Here is a 15,788-nt window from a genome sequence, read left to right as displayed (position 1 = left end):
AGCTGTAGGTCAGAAGAGAAATTATGTAATTCTGATTAGTTCTAATGGATAAGAACCAGTGAGCAAAGACACAAAAAGTATTAATATAGAGAAATAGTTTCTATTCATCGAAACTGTTCATTAACAGAGCAAATACTCAGGCAGGTTTGGGCCCCACTTTCTCCTGATCAAAGAAGCCGGATTCTTACCTGGTGTGGATGTTGATCTGGTGTGGATGACGCTGCATGAGATTCTGACATGACAATCTTTATGTTAACAGAAAAAGACCCAAATTCTGTAAAATAATTCAAAGAAGTTTATTCCGAGCCAAACGTGTGTGACCAGCCCAGAGCACATGGCCTGAAGAGGTCCTGAGAAAATGTGACCAAGGTAGCCAGATTACAGTTTGGTTTTATACGTTCATGGAGACAGGAACTACACGTAAGACCCTATGTCAGTAAGTGGAGATTGTACATAGGTTTGGCTTGAAAAGGCAGGACTTCTTAAAGGAGGGTGGGGATTACAGGTTATAGGTGGGTTTAAAGATTCTTTAATTTGTAATTAGTTAAAGAAATGAAGCTTACTCTAAAGGCCTGGAATGTTTTAACTTAAGATAAGGATGTCTATTAATCAGAGACAAGTGGACATTTACCGAAACTCTGGTGATGAGCTGAGTAAATTGATGGCCTGAAGTTTTGGTGTAAGCTTTGTCTTGTGTAGCCTTAAACTTGTTAATGAGTTACAAAGGATATCTCCAAGAAGAGAGGGGTTCGTTCTGAGGCATGTCTGGCCTCACTTCTCATGGCCAGCAACTGAAACTCAGCTTTAGGGTATTTCTGGGGTCTCCTGGGCCAGGAGGGGTCCATTCAGTCAGCTGAAGAGCTTAAGATTGTATTTAAGTTCACATCTATTATTACTCCCAAGATGCTATAATTACAATATTCTTAGTGAGCATATACTGAAATCTATAGCATAAATGTTTTCATTGCTTTAAAAATATTGGCTCAAGTCTGCCCAAAAGTTGGGGACACTGGGTAATGGTGGATATAGTAAATTTAATGAAATTGTGTTTCAATTATAAAAAATAGTGAAGGAGTTGTGAGAAATAAAGCAAACACTTTAAGAATATTGAAATTGGCATACCACTATACAACACTGAGGTGTCATTGTCACGTTTTGTTTTTGCTACATGATGTGCATTTAAAGAATGATACATAAATTAAACTAGGCTCAAAGTGCAGGGTTTTCAATTTATATATTTTCTCAAGAAAATACTGTATAACTAAGTGGGAGTCTATAGGGACATGAATAAGTTGCTTGTTTTAGTTAAGAAAGAAATCTGCCATAGGAAGGGAGTTAGATATATGATTTTGATTCCCTGCAGGAGAGGAAAGCTGATATCATTAGTATTAAAAACCCATCAACACTCAGCATGCTACTGAGGCTGTGGTTGGAAATGCTAAGCGATACTGACATACAAATATTTTCAGGGTCATTTGCAGAAAGAGTGTAGTCAGAACTAGACAGTAGTTTTAGACTTGCTAAACAGAAAAAGAATTTAAAAAACAAAATAGTTGAGTTTGCAGAAGTATAGTCCTGTCTCAAGTTCACAAATAGTTAAACATTGACACTAATTCCTTTCCCTCCCACACAGAAACAGTACAGAAGAGACACAAAGTATGTTAGCTATTTACTCTTCTAAAAGTTTAGTCAATTGATTCCATAGAAATTTTGGCTTAAAAGGTTAGGAGAAACTTACCACTCTAATACTTATCTTCCAGAGTGACCACTATAGGGTGAAAGAAAAGCAACATTGAAAGAGACAGCATGGAAAATCTGAGCAATAACTCCACTTTAATTAGACAAGTTTATATATGAAACAGAAAATCCAATGGGAGAATACAATTCACTCTATGATAATTTATATTATTTTTAAGTTCATACATTTTATTGTAACTCCTTTACAATACATGCCAATAGTGATTTAATTAATTTCAGATCTTTTAAAAGCAAGATTCTTAGATCAATATTTTGGATACTTCTACTTAATATGTTAATATTTTATCTCTATGCTTTCCTTCCCAGTTTTCCAGCCCCTAAAACTGCCTTTCTCTCTCCTTGTTATGCCTCATTCACGAAAAAGTAGAAAATCTAAATGGATACATTTTTTAAATCCTTAACTGCTGATGCCAATAAATGGCATGGATTATCCCAAAATGCAGAAAAGCTTAACTTACGTACTTTTGTTTATTTAGTGGGAGACACGAAAAGCAAGTACATGCTAAGTAATTTAATAAGCCTTTAAAGTTTGAAATTGAGGATTTATGACTATACTTAAGTTTCAAACCATAAATACTATTTATTTTGACAATCACAAACTTTACAAATAAAAAGAATAAAGAAAAGCTCTAAATAGCTCCGCAGTAAATCCGTCAGCTTAGCTTCTCATTCTCCTTTGCTTTCTAAGGAAAGAAAACTTAGCTAAGCCAGTGGCACCACTGTTGCCATCCTCTAACACGGGAGAATAGAGAAAAAGATGAAGACAAAATGAACATATATATAAATATATTCCCATTTCTGTCTTCTGTTGTCTAAGAGAGCGGTCACCAACCTTTTGGGCACCAGGGACCTGTTTCATGGAAGACAATTTTTCCACAAATGAGGGTGGGGGTGGAGAGGCAGAGCTCTGACAGTAATGTGAATGATGGGGAGCGGCTGTAAATACAGATGAAGCTTTGGCTCACTCACTGCTCACCTCTGATTGTGTCCCCCCCCTTCCTAAATTTCATGGAAGAGAATTTTTCCACAGATGGGGGAGGGAGGGAGTGAGAGGAAGGTCTGGTGGAGCTCTGCCTGGTCCTGCCGGCCTTGGCCCCAGGGTTGGGAAATGCAGGCCTAAGGGAGTGTTTTCTCTAATCATTAATGTGCATAGGAATCACCTGGGGATCTTGTTAAACGGTAGATTGTAATTCAGTAGGTCTGGGCTGGAGCCTGGGAATTTGCATTCCTAATTAACCCCCATGTTATACTGATGTTGCTGGGCTCAGGCCACATTTTTGATAGCAAAGATCTGCAATCAATTTCTTTATTCTTCTCTTGATATTTCTTCTCTTAATGTTGTAACATCATTGTTTGAGTTGTTCTTATTTGAGTTTCTCACAATTGGCCAATTTATTTTGATATTTCTACACTGGATAGATTTATTTATCTTTGTAAAGAATGATCAACTTTTTAATTTTTTGGAAACCCTAATTTTAGCATTGCTAGGAGGTGGAGTGGAGAGTATGACAGAAGATGATGGTTATTGTGAGTAAAACCTGTAAGTGGATGGAGCATGAAAGTTAGAGGAAGTTTTAGAGTAGAGTGTAGAAGTGAGGGACACTGATGAGTTTCAGCTCTTTTTCTGAGTATCAGATCAACATAAATAGCTCTAGATTACATTTGTTGAGTAATTTCTCTATTCCATGTTCTAGGTTAATATTTTTAAGAATATTTTCATTAAAATATTTTCATTCTCCAGAGCTAGAGCTCCTAAGTCCTGCCGTGTGCTTCACCCTCCATATTTCTAGCAAGCAATGTCCAAGGGTTGGGGTGGAGGGCAATGCCAGGTTACAAATGTTAATGTGAGGTATAAGGATTTTATAGCTTCAGGTATATCCTGATATACTATTTGGGAAACCCTATCTTATATGAAAAATTGGATTTACACACTCAGTAAAACTCCACTCTTTTTTTCTAATTCACATTTTCTGTGCTCGCCAGGTATAAATTGTGTTGAAATAGAATTCCAGGGCACACTGTCAATGTACGTGTTCACATAACTTCTTTCTTATGGGCTACACACTATGAATACCCTTCTGAAAGGCTTATAAAAGACCAGAATTATTTTTCCAACTCTGATTTTAAGCCATTGGTATTGTAAAGACCTTTCTCTGGCTTAGTTTCTTTCAGTTATTTTCCACTGGAAAATATTAATGTTGGTCTTCCTCACTAAGTGAATTCTTTCCAAATTACCAGTTCTGTGGGGTTTCTTTTTTTTTTTTTCCTTCCCTCTGTTTCAGGCATATAGAAACACATCTGCTTAACTCAGGGATTATTAAGATTTCATGGGGATTTGGGGAGTAGGAGGCATCTTGGCATGGAGATCGTTATTACTTTTTGATCCGCCTCTGGTAAGCATTTTGACAATTCCTCCCACACCTTCTACTAAAAGTTTTCTCCTCAGGCTAATTGACTGTTAATGGAAGATAAGTAAGGCATTTAAACATCCGAATCTTCTCAGTATACATGATTTATGTCACCGTCTTAAAAAACAAGATTTAAGCGGAAGTTGCCCTGTTTTTTTCTCTGTCACATCAAAAAGTAGGTTTGAGGGTAGATTTGGAAACAGATTTTATTGTCTAGGTGAGTTCTTTCAGGCCAGTAGTGAACTACTAAAGTTAAAGATATAGGGATAGAAGGAGGGCCAGCTATATATGTAACTAATACATATCTTGATTTTATTTGAAAAAATATTACATGTTTATTTGAAAATAGAGTGCTAGCAACATAAATTTGTTTCCTGTGAAAATTTACTTATGGATTAAGAGCTCGGTAGATTGGGAGTCTATAGGCATAACGTCTAATCTCTGAGCCCACTTTTGGTCTCTGTAACACAACGATTTTAAGGTCACAAATTACACCCTTTAGATTTCCTGGATAAATAAATAAATAGATGAGGTAAATTTATCTAATTAGATTTCTTCCAGCCTTGCTATGGAAATAGCTAGTCATTATTTAAAAGTGAAGTAGAATCTCTAGGGTAGAATGTCCTCTGTCTGTTTTGCACAGTTCTATCCAATGGTGATTGTTACAAGATAGACCAAGAAATAAACGAATGCCTCTCAGAGTGAAATGCATTCTGTGCACATAGTAATAGTTACCTGAGCCAGTTGTTTGAAAACAAACATTTTATGAAATATAAATAATTCATTTAATTCAAAGGAGTTCCACTATCCTGTAAACTCTCTCTAAGCTGTTTCTTCTATTAAGTTACACTGTTACTGTTTAAACATCAATCATCTTTTACAATAACCTTCAACATGTCTTTTCTAATTTCTCAAAATGCAGATTATAGTCTTCATTATCCCGAGTTAACTTTCTCAAACAGATCTGACTATGATCCCCCCTTTTAAAAGTAACTCATTATGTCTCAGCATCATTGATTGTGCCATGGATTGCATCTGCATTGTGGGTTGCTAGAAATTATTCAGCAACGTGTGAATTGTATAGGAAACCAGAGCAATAGCACCTCTTCTAGAAATGGCAATTTTACTTCAGATTGGGTAAACTTTTTAAATAAAATACTGATTTATTACAGATTATGATGAAATACCACATGAATTTTATAATAAAATATGAAACCTCAAAGAAATATAGTGCCTGTAAAATCAATCTTCTTATTGTAGTCTATAATTATCTTCACAACTGAACACCAGCCAACACCATATCCTGCAACCCCTAGCTACTTACATTCTTTATCTCTCATGGACTACTAATACTGTTTCCCAAACTGGCCACAATTTTCATGCACGTATGACTTCTCTCATGCTGTCCTCTCTGCTTACAATATCATTTCCCAGCTCTGCTGAATTGTGAATTACTACATACCTTGAAAGTTTACAAATTCATCCAAATTACACAAATATATTATTTCTTCCTCTGTATCTAAAAAACATTTCACATAAATCTTTCTAAGCATATTTTATATTGTACCAGGTTTATTTATATATTTACTTTTACTGGTTATGAAAGGCTTGAAGTGAAATGATAGGTCTTATTCATTTTTTTGGTGTCTGTAGCATTATATAATATAACCCCATATCAAATACGTTGACACCCCTCCCTCCAAAGAATGAGCTTAGAACCCCTTCCCCATGAGTGTGGATTGTACTTTACGATTCTATTATAACAAAGAAAATGTAGTGAAAAATAACAGATGTAAATTCCAAGGTTAAGTCATAATTAATACAAATTTTATTACCTGGAAGTGTTTCACCAAGTCTGCCATGACAGACTTTTAAAATCTAAGAGCCACTTTGGACTTGGACAATGGATAAAAACTGGTATATATTTGAAATAAATAAAAGATAAAGGCTTAAAGAACCTTAAAGAAACTCTATCTAAAAGAATGATGACAATTTAGAAGGCTGTGCATGAGAGCTGAAAATAAAGTTATCAAAGTATTACTGGAACTTAGAAGAAAGGGCATCTTTGATGTAGTAACAAGAAGTTTTATGCAAAAAAATGGAAAGTAAAAATTGTACCTAATGAACTGAGATGTATAGCTAGAGTTTTCCAGACCAAATGGTGAAGATGCCACTTGGTTTCTCCTTGATGCTTATGTTAAAATGTGAGACGAGAGAGATAAATTAAAGTACATGCTCTTAAACACAAAAGAACAAGGACTTGATCACTTTGAAAATTCTCAACCTTTACAGATAACAAGCAGTGTCAGGAAAATATACTTTAAAGAGGAAATCAAGGTTGAAACTGCAACATCTTTACTAAGACCTCATCAAAATCTAAGGTGATGCCTCAGAATACCATTTTTGTCAGAGAAAAAAGAGCCTAAATATTTTCTAAGGATTCTGAGGGTATGCTTCATAATTCCTCTAAATCAAATAGAGTTCCTAAGAAGTTTAAGGAAATTGCCTCTTAGCAAAAGTCTAAAATAAAAAAGGGTATATATCAAAGATATTTGTTGGTGTGACTTTTGGCATATTATGATTAACAAGAAAGTCAAATAGTTTAAAATCATTATATTAATGAAAAAGCAATGTTAGCTTGGACTAAAAGGGATAATCTATTAATAAATGGCAGTATTTTTGCTAGTATAATTTTGACCCTCAAAGTTCTTGCTTGCTTTGGTAAGCTACCTAGCATATTAGAAAGACATGTCAGCAACTATATGAAGTCTACATTTTGAGCAACTGAAGTTGCCTACCAACAGCCAGTGAGGAGCTGAAGCCCCCAACCAACAGCTTTGTAATTGAACCAACTTGATAATATATCATCTAGTCCAGATAAGTCTCAAAGTGACTGAAGCTTTAGCTAATATCTTGAGCTAACTTCATGAGAGACCCAAACCATAACTACAAAATTGCTGTTGTATTTCTGACTCTCAGAAACAGTAATATAAAAAATATTGTTTTATGCCTCTAGGTTTGGGTTAATTTGTCAAGCAGCAATAGATAACAGCTACAATTCCTCTTGTCTACTGTATTGTTCAACATATAGGTGTCACTTATTAAATATTTGTTTGGAGAGAAAACATGAAAAGACATTGGGTAGAAGGCAAAAATAATGTAAAGAGAAATCATATTTTAACTACTTTATATTTTTCTTGATGAAAAAGTATCAATCATAATATATGTTAAATTTCATTTGGCTTTAAATATAAAAGCATATGAATTCACATTGACACTTTAAGACAAAGATAAGGGCACTGATATTTATTGAATTTTTCTGTACATCAGATAGACACTCTATGAAGAACTTTATTAAGTTTTGTCATTTAATTTTAACAAAAATTATAGGAGTTAGGTATTATCCCCAATTTATATATGAAGAAACAGACTTAAAGATATGAAGTAACTTCCCCACAGTCATTGATCCAGTACAGGATGGAGTCAGAATTTATTCCATATCTCTAATTTTTTCTGTACTATAATACATATATCATTAAAGATGCTGAAATATAATAATTCAGCTTAATAGTCATAGGACAGAAAAGAACATTTTATTTTTCATGTATGTATATTACTAATTCAAGTTATTTACTAAGAAGTTAAAAATTTTATTAGTAGAATATTGGGGAATATTCTGGAGTCGGTTATGTTCAACTTTATTTGCATATCAGAATTGCTGAAGAGATTGTTTATAAAAATGCAGGTTCATGGGGCTTACCATCAATAAGATTAATACTTTGTGTTTTGAAAATCTCTATCAAAAACATAGTAAACCATTGTTCTAAACAGACAGTTTTAACTTTCCTTTTCTTCACACTCAAGTTGACTTTTCAACTTTCCTTTCTCCTTTCTTCTTTCTTTTTTTTTCCAAAATGTTTATTGATTGTCTCTTGAACGTTTGACACCTAATAATAAATTCTGCATATAACTAAGAAGTATATGAATCAGATAATTTATTGAATAAAATTCTAAGATGCTTTATTGCAATTAATACTGTTGTTTATGATGATGGCACTGAGAATTGAGAGGTTGAATTTGTTGTAATGCACATATGAAACAATAAGAACAATTCAAATGAAGGTAGGTGACAGGAAATTATAGTAAGTGGACTATCTATCACTGTGGGTGTATTGGATAGGTTATGAAGAATATAGATTATAAAATATATAAATTGGAATTAAAATATAAAAGGTCATTCTGAACCCAGGAAGGCATAAAAAAGGAAGTCAGGATGGTGCAGTTTGGGGGCTTATTAACCGCAGCAGGCCATCCATGTTGAAGATATTTGTGGTAAGAGGGACGAGATTTCCAAGAAGTTTTCAAGCCAGGTAATTAGGTTCAAAGATTAACCCAATGATATGTATGGTTTGCAAAAGGCAGAAGGTAGCCAGAGGCTTCATTTAGGATCCTGTTGGGAGTACTTCAGAAAAGAGGACTGAGAACTTGAATTAGGGTGTATTGTTGGGAAATCAAAGAACTAATGAAGCTGATCAGTACTGGGAAAGAAATATTAATCATAGAGAACCTGGATAAATAAAATATGAAATAAAAAACATCAAAATATACAGTTTGAGTAGATTACTGAATGAGACTATCTTTAAAAATCTTTGGGAAGCTGGGATAAGAAATTGTTTTGGCAGTAATATTAATAATATTCAGAATAGACTGTTAAAATAAATAATTAAAAAAATCTCAATGTATTTTTTAAAGTCTATTTTTACAGATGAACAGCGTAAAGTGGATGTTCCTAGTCTGGTATCTCTCCAGGGCAGTGGTACTCCATGTGGTGATTCAGGAATCTAGGTATTTTGCTATGTGACTCCTCCGTATGGCAAGGCCATAAAGTCCTTTCGTTTCAGTGCACAGGTGAGTGGAAAGAAATAACATGAGAGTTTGTATGAAAAAATTTAGAGCCAGGTCACTCTCAGTCCTATTCCACCGATCAAAAGACAAAAAATAAGTGAATAAATAAATAGAAGTAGGAAGTGAATTAGAAGATTTCAACTGCCTAAGTATTAATATATGCATGGGAATTGGGAAATGCCATGTGCCTAGGAAGAAGAGGAAACAAAATGGTGTTAAACACAAGCAGTGTCTGTTAGAGATATCAAATTGAAAGTTTAAAAGAGATACAAATAAAGGTAGAAGTCTGTAATTCAGAGACTGTGAGTAAATTGACCACATTAAAACATTTCTTACTCATTGTAGATTATATTTGCAAATATTTGTATTTGTGGGACTCCTTATAGCCTAATGAACATGTTATGGACTAAAGTTAAGATAGAAAGTCACGCATTTAATTTGTGATCCTACATCTTTAACAAATGATTTTCCTGGTCCAATTACTATGGTTCCCACTTACTTTTTGCCTTGTAATAAAAGTATGCACCAGCTTAACTATACGAGTTCTTGTGATTGACTATTTGCATCATTCAGTCCTTCAGTGTATACCACAAAATTTATGTCCAATAAAATTATTTTTCCATGTTCTTGTATACTTTCAGAGTCTCCAAACAAATACTGGATTCATATCTAGCACTTATAATTTTGTGCTTTAAATTTCAGCCTCAAGAACATCATACCCATTTGTTCATTCACCCAGAAAACATAATCATGTTACTCTCTGGACCTTTATCAGGGTCAAAGTTTTGGGGGTTTGTGTGTCATGTGGGGCTTTCATAAACCTATTTCATAAGTTCAAAAGTCCTTTTAGGTCACCCAAGTCATTTTGATTGTGCAATTATTGCCAGTGGAATTGTGAAAGCATGTTGGTGACACTGCCAGGAAAATGATCTCTTCTATTCCTAGAGCCCTGAGAACGTTACTTCGCCCTTCTCCTGACACTCTGCATGACGATTCTGACTCCATGGTTTGCACTTGAGCTGTCCTCACTGTGGAGAGAGCTCTGGATTCCCTTAAGTCTAATAAAGTCCAGTTAAGGACTGCTAGTTCTTGGGCTGCATACCCTAAGGACACATGTTAATGATGGGTTTAAAATGGTGTCCTATTACAGGCTCATAGAGTGCCTGCCACTTTAGCACTTCATTTCAAAAATGAGTGATAATTGGTAAGACTTTAGCATTTCTATTTAAAAGATAAGGAAATACAGTTTCAGGAAACTTCAGGGACTTCATCAAGGTTACCCAGACAAGCCACCAAGCCACACATAGAACTGCTTAGATTCTAAGCAGATTAAATAATTGAATAGCAAAGCCAAGACCCATTTCAGCATGGTCCGCTTTATTTGTATTTCTATATAGGATTTGAGGAAAAGTATGTTTTAAGTTTTACTTTCATTTTTAAAGATTTATCCAGATTTTTATAGAATGAAGTTCACTCAGGATACAGCCAAAAATTATTTTTTATTTTTTAGTATTTATTTCAAAATATTAAGGGGATACAAATGTTTTTGGTTACATGGATTACTTCTGTAATGCTTGAGGCATGGCTATAAGTGTGCCCATCACCCAAATCGTGTCCATTGTACCCATTAGGTTTTCACCTCTCCCCTCCTCCCCATTCCCTCCTTGATTTCCACTGAGTTTTACTTCCCCCTGTGCACATGTGTGCTCATCAGTTAGCTCCAATTTAATAGTAAGTACATGTGGTGTTTGTTTTTCCATTCTCAAGATACTTCACTTAGGATTTTCTTTTATTTAGATGGGGCTTTTTTTTTTTCTTGCCCCCCCTCAGGCATAAGGAAGTGTCTGTCGCATATGCTGGGTAAGAAACTTTGGCTTTGCTTGTAGGTGTTTTGGTGGGGTCTAGGTTCTGGATGGATGCCTTGGTTATAGATATCCTTAGTGAAGTGGTTTTCTCAGTTGCTTGTTGTTTGTAGGCTGTAGCAGTGATGAGTTATGCGTGTGGGCAGGTTCTCTGTCTCTCTTTGATGAAGAATGATGAAAGTCTTTGCAATCTTTTCTCTTTCCCCAGCCCTGTGGTCTTCTTAACAGTGTGAATCATATTGGCACGCCCATTTTAGTCTCTGAGATAATAGGTGATGCTTATCAGTAAGAATCAACCATACCCTGGGCAATTGAGTCTGTAAATGCTATAAAGGGCTGTACAAATTTACCTCCCTGCCAGTAGGTGGTGCTTACTGGAAGGAACTAGCTGTAGTGTTGTTCTGGGGACCTGTGTCTGGCTCTAGCCCCTCAGGAGGAGCACTCAGATGCCTCAGGTGGTAAGCAGAGACCTGAAACTTCCAGGTGAGTCCTTATTCTCTGCCACAGCAGAGGCAGGTGGGGGAGTGAGGCTGTGTGTAGCAGGGTTGGGCGAGCCTGCCCTCAGCCTCCACAAATGCTGGTAAGGTAGCTGTCTCTGCAGAGCTCAAAGGTCCCTCCCAGGCTTCTCGGAATAGCCGCCAGGGAGGGAGCTGAAGTGCCCAACCAAGCTAGAAAGTCTTCTTGTGCCGGCAGTGCTATCTGAAATTCACAATCTGGCTTTCAAGAGTGGGCTTTGCTCTTCTCTCCCCTCCCTTGCTCCATGGTTTCCCTTTGGCATCTGCCGGCAGGTGCCCAAACCAGCCAAGATTGCCTGCAATGGCGCTGCAGGGTAGGAGTTTCCCTGTCCAGGATCCTGCCCCAGGCCGGACATGCGGCTTTCATATAGGGGGTGGGATGTTCCATGAGTGCCTTGCAGCTGGGACACACACAGCACTCTCATCTCACTTCTGCCCAGGCAGGTTCCCTTGCTTCCCAAAATTAGTTCACAAATCTCCGCTCTGTGCCCCTGAGCAACACGATTAAGTCCTGGGAGTATGGGATCTGGCCTGTGGGCCTGTCCCAGGTCCCCAAAGATCAATCACTGACCACGCCAGGGAGAAGTGTGCTGGTCCCAGATTGCCTATGAGGTGCTCAAGCAAGTTTGGTGTTCCTCTGCCTCAGGGTGTGCCCTGTTCTGATGGAGCAACCTGGTAAGCAGCACTGGGGAGGGCCGGCAAACAGGGAGCTCACAGTCCAAGAGAGCACCCCTTCGTGCACTGCAGGTTTTTAAGAGGAAAGGTTTGAACCCCACTCTCTGTGGAAGCCTTGGTGTGATGGATGCACCTAAAGAGGGGAAGCAGCCTCTCTTAACAGCCCCAGTTCAATTGTCTCTCTTGGCAGCCATAGGCAGGGGAGGGGAAGGGGACCAAAAGCTTCTGGATGGAGGAAAGCTAGCACTTTGGTTATCTCTGTCCCTCTCTCCAGAAGGCAGCCTGCCCAGAATAGCCAGGATCTGGGGTCACGCAGATCTCCTGGGGACCCACTGGCACCCATGTCTCCCACAGTCTGGGCTGCAGTTGGAAAACATTTGTGTGGAAGCGAGTGAGACAAGAACTGAAGGGCTGAAGCTCCGCGGGGAGGACAAAGGCTCATAGTGGGTGGAGAAGTAATATGGCACCTACCATCTTGCCTCAGGTCTGTGGTGATGGAAAGTGACCGCAAGGGGGTGGGCAACCTGGTGCTTTGTCCATAGAAGCTCCCAGTTTACTGGTGGCAGCTGCTTTTGGGCTCATGAGAGTGAAAAGGCTCTCCAGCAGCTCAGGAGCCTGCTGACTACCAGAGATATGAGGGAAGGAGAAACAAAACCCCCATCTACCCTTTTCACTGGGCTCCAAGCCTTTCATGGGTTGATTTCTGCTGACATCTTGCATCTTCTTGTTCTGCTCCGCAACTACTTCCTGTAGAATCTCTGGTAGGTTCTGGCACTTTTCCCTCAAAATTATACCTGATCTATGTTTTTGTTGTTGTTTTTGTTTGTTTTTCCCCTTTTCATCTAAAGCTTTTCCTTCCTTCTGAGACGATCTGGCAGCTGATGTCTCTGGTCAGCCATTTTGTCTCTGTCCTAGAAATTACTTTTATACAATGGAAAAGTGCCTCAGAATTTGAGGCCTTATGCTATGATTTGTAGTTATTATAAACATAGTTTTTTAAATAAATCTTTTGAATGGTGAGTTTCTCCAGGAAAAAGTGAAACTATGTGATAACCATCATCCCATTCTTGGAAATGAAATCTGCAGCTGATACATCTGATACATCACACCCTTCTCTACACCCTGCCTCTAAGAGGCCTTTTTTATGTGTGTAATAATACATGAATGAGCCCAAAATTACAACAGGTAACCTCTTCTATGTCTCAGGCTACAAAATTCTCCATTAGCACAATCCTTGTCTAAGCATAAAAAGAAAATGTCCTGGTGATTGCTTTATTTCCTTATATATTCTGAAACTAGATATCATTTATATAAGCACCACATGTTTATACAGAACAAATATCTAAGTATTACAGGTAGATTTTCATAGACTAAAAATACCCAAGGGTAGAGAGGGGCCTTAAAGTGTACCTGGTGAAACTACTAATATATGTACATAGTTCTTATTTAAAGTACAGTCTAGACTCCTATCATTTGAACAAGAGAATCTTCTAAAAACACAGTATATTTAAGTAAAAATATCATAAGGAATACTGTTGTTTTTATATGGAAATATTGGAAGGCATGTATGATGATAATATGGTAATTGGAAAAGGAACTCTACAAAGAAACAAACAAAAGAATAGTACAGACACATTATCATAATGAGAAACGAAACAGTACACCAGAGATTAGAAGCAGATATTAAGTCCTAAACATGCACACACACAATATACACACATACAGTAATGGAGCTTAGTCAAGAATTATCAACATGAAAATGCCCACTGGTAATCTCTTAAGTATATTACTCATTCACAAATTTTATTTTTTCCCCCAAAGCTAGTGACTATGTCTTATATGCATCCTTTAGATCCAACAATGCCAAATCCAACTGTGTTCAGTAAGCAAAATTGAGTAGGCACTTCCTCATGGACTGTGCTCCATCAGCTTCTGCGAAGTTTCAGAATAGTAATGGTGCAAACTCTGAATCACATCCCTGCCTGACTTCCACATTAAGATAAACAATAGATGATGCAAATTAAAAATTTAAAGAAGAAGTGAGATCTACTATACATTTTAGGGCAGCAGTCCCCAACCTTTTTGGCACGAGGAACTGGTTTCATGGAAGACAATTTTTCAATGAATGGGGGAGGAGGGCATGGGGTGGGGCAGGCGGAGGTTGAGCTCAGGAGGTGACATGAGGGAACACAGATGAAGCTTCACTCACTCGCCCACAGCCCTCCTCCTGCTATGCGGCCTCACTTCATGAGTTCATGAAAGGCAATTTTTCCATGGACTGGGAGGAGGTGGGGTGGTGGTGGATGGAGCTCTGTGGCATATTCCTTCCTGGCCCTGAGGTTGGGGACTGTGGTTTTAGGGGACATCTTAAGGTGGTTTGGAACACTTATTTCTGTGATAATAACTCAATTCTTTTATTTGGTGTTTTCTAGTTACAACTGGAGATTTATTTTTAAAAAGCTAAAAAGATAAAAAAAGAAATTTTGGGTTATAGTTTTATATATCTTATTCACATCAAAATTTCCATTAATCTTGGAATTAATATATGTTTTCTTAAGTTTTTTCCTAATTGCTCAACCCTTTTAGGCAATGTTTCCTAGCACAGTGATATTGTTAGAGATGTTTCTTTTGCTATTTGTGTGCTACTTTATAAAAGATAAATGTTTATTAAAACAGAAAATTTGAGTTAGTCATTTTAGAATTTCACACTGGAATTAATTTGTGTAAAAATAATACTTTAAATTATAAAGTTCTATTTTTACAACTAATATTTTCATGTGTTTATGGTTTATCTGGTATTGGAAGAAAAAGTATCCTCTGCTAGACAAAATGTATATGACTCTTTATTTCGATTTAGAGGCTTTAGGACCTTCCACAATTTATTGACTAAGATGAATTCATAATGATCAGTATCCAGAGGACACCAGTACTAAGATTCAACAATTCACATAAAAATCAAGAAAAATCCCATCACATTTAGGATGACTCTAAAGTAGCAGGAGTATTGCCTAAAGCTTTGAAAATTAAACAGTAATGAGAAGTAAATATGATTAACTAGTTAAATGAGATATCTTAAAATAAGGAAAGAAGCAGGGTTGGGGGAAAGGTGTTCTTCTTCTCCTGACTCTACATTGCCTCATAAACTTTGGTTTCTGTTTTATACTGTGCAGTGTTTACCACAGCAGTGAACAGGAGTCAGGTGTTTAAATCTTTCTGCTATTATTCAAAAAATCTGTGAAGTGCTTGAGAAAGTAGATGAATATGATTTTATCTCAGCGGATGCTATTGTATTAACATGATATCTAGTCAGGGCAAAGCGTGTTTATCAAGACCTACTGCAATGCCCATAATTAAATTCATGCCAGAGGGAAGCAAATTTGTTTATCCTGAAATTTATTTGTTCATGTCAAATTGCTCTACATCTTTTCCAGTTTGGTCCTGGATGGCTAAGACAGTCTTTTCTTTGCTACAGTGAGGTCAGTTTTGATAGTTAGCATGAGGTAAAGAGAGTTTTAATATTTAGTAATTATGAGAATTCCCCCAAGATCCTTTTCCACTTACCCCACCTCTTTGTTCTGGGTTTTTGTTTGCTGCCTGACATCTTTGCATGGCATTTTTTCAACTGACAACGTCAGAACAGGATCATTTCTTGCTCTCTCTTATTC

Source organism: Lemur catta, chromosome 1, assembly GCF_020740605.2.
Source record: "Lemur catta isolate mLemCat1 chromosome 1, mLemCat1.pri, whole genome shotgun sequence".
In the NCBI taxonomy this organism is placed as follows: domain Eukaryota; kingdom Metazoa; phylum Chordata; class Mammalia; order Primates; family Lemuridae; genus Lemur; species Lemur catta.
The sequence above is the reverse complement of the archived record's forward strand: the minus strand, read 5'-3'. Positions refer to the sequence as shown.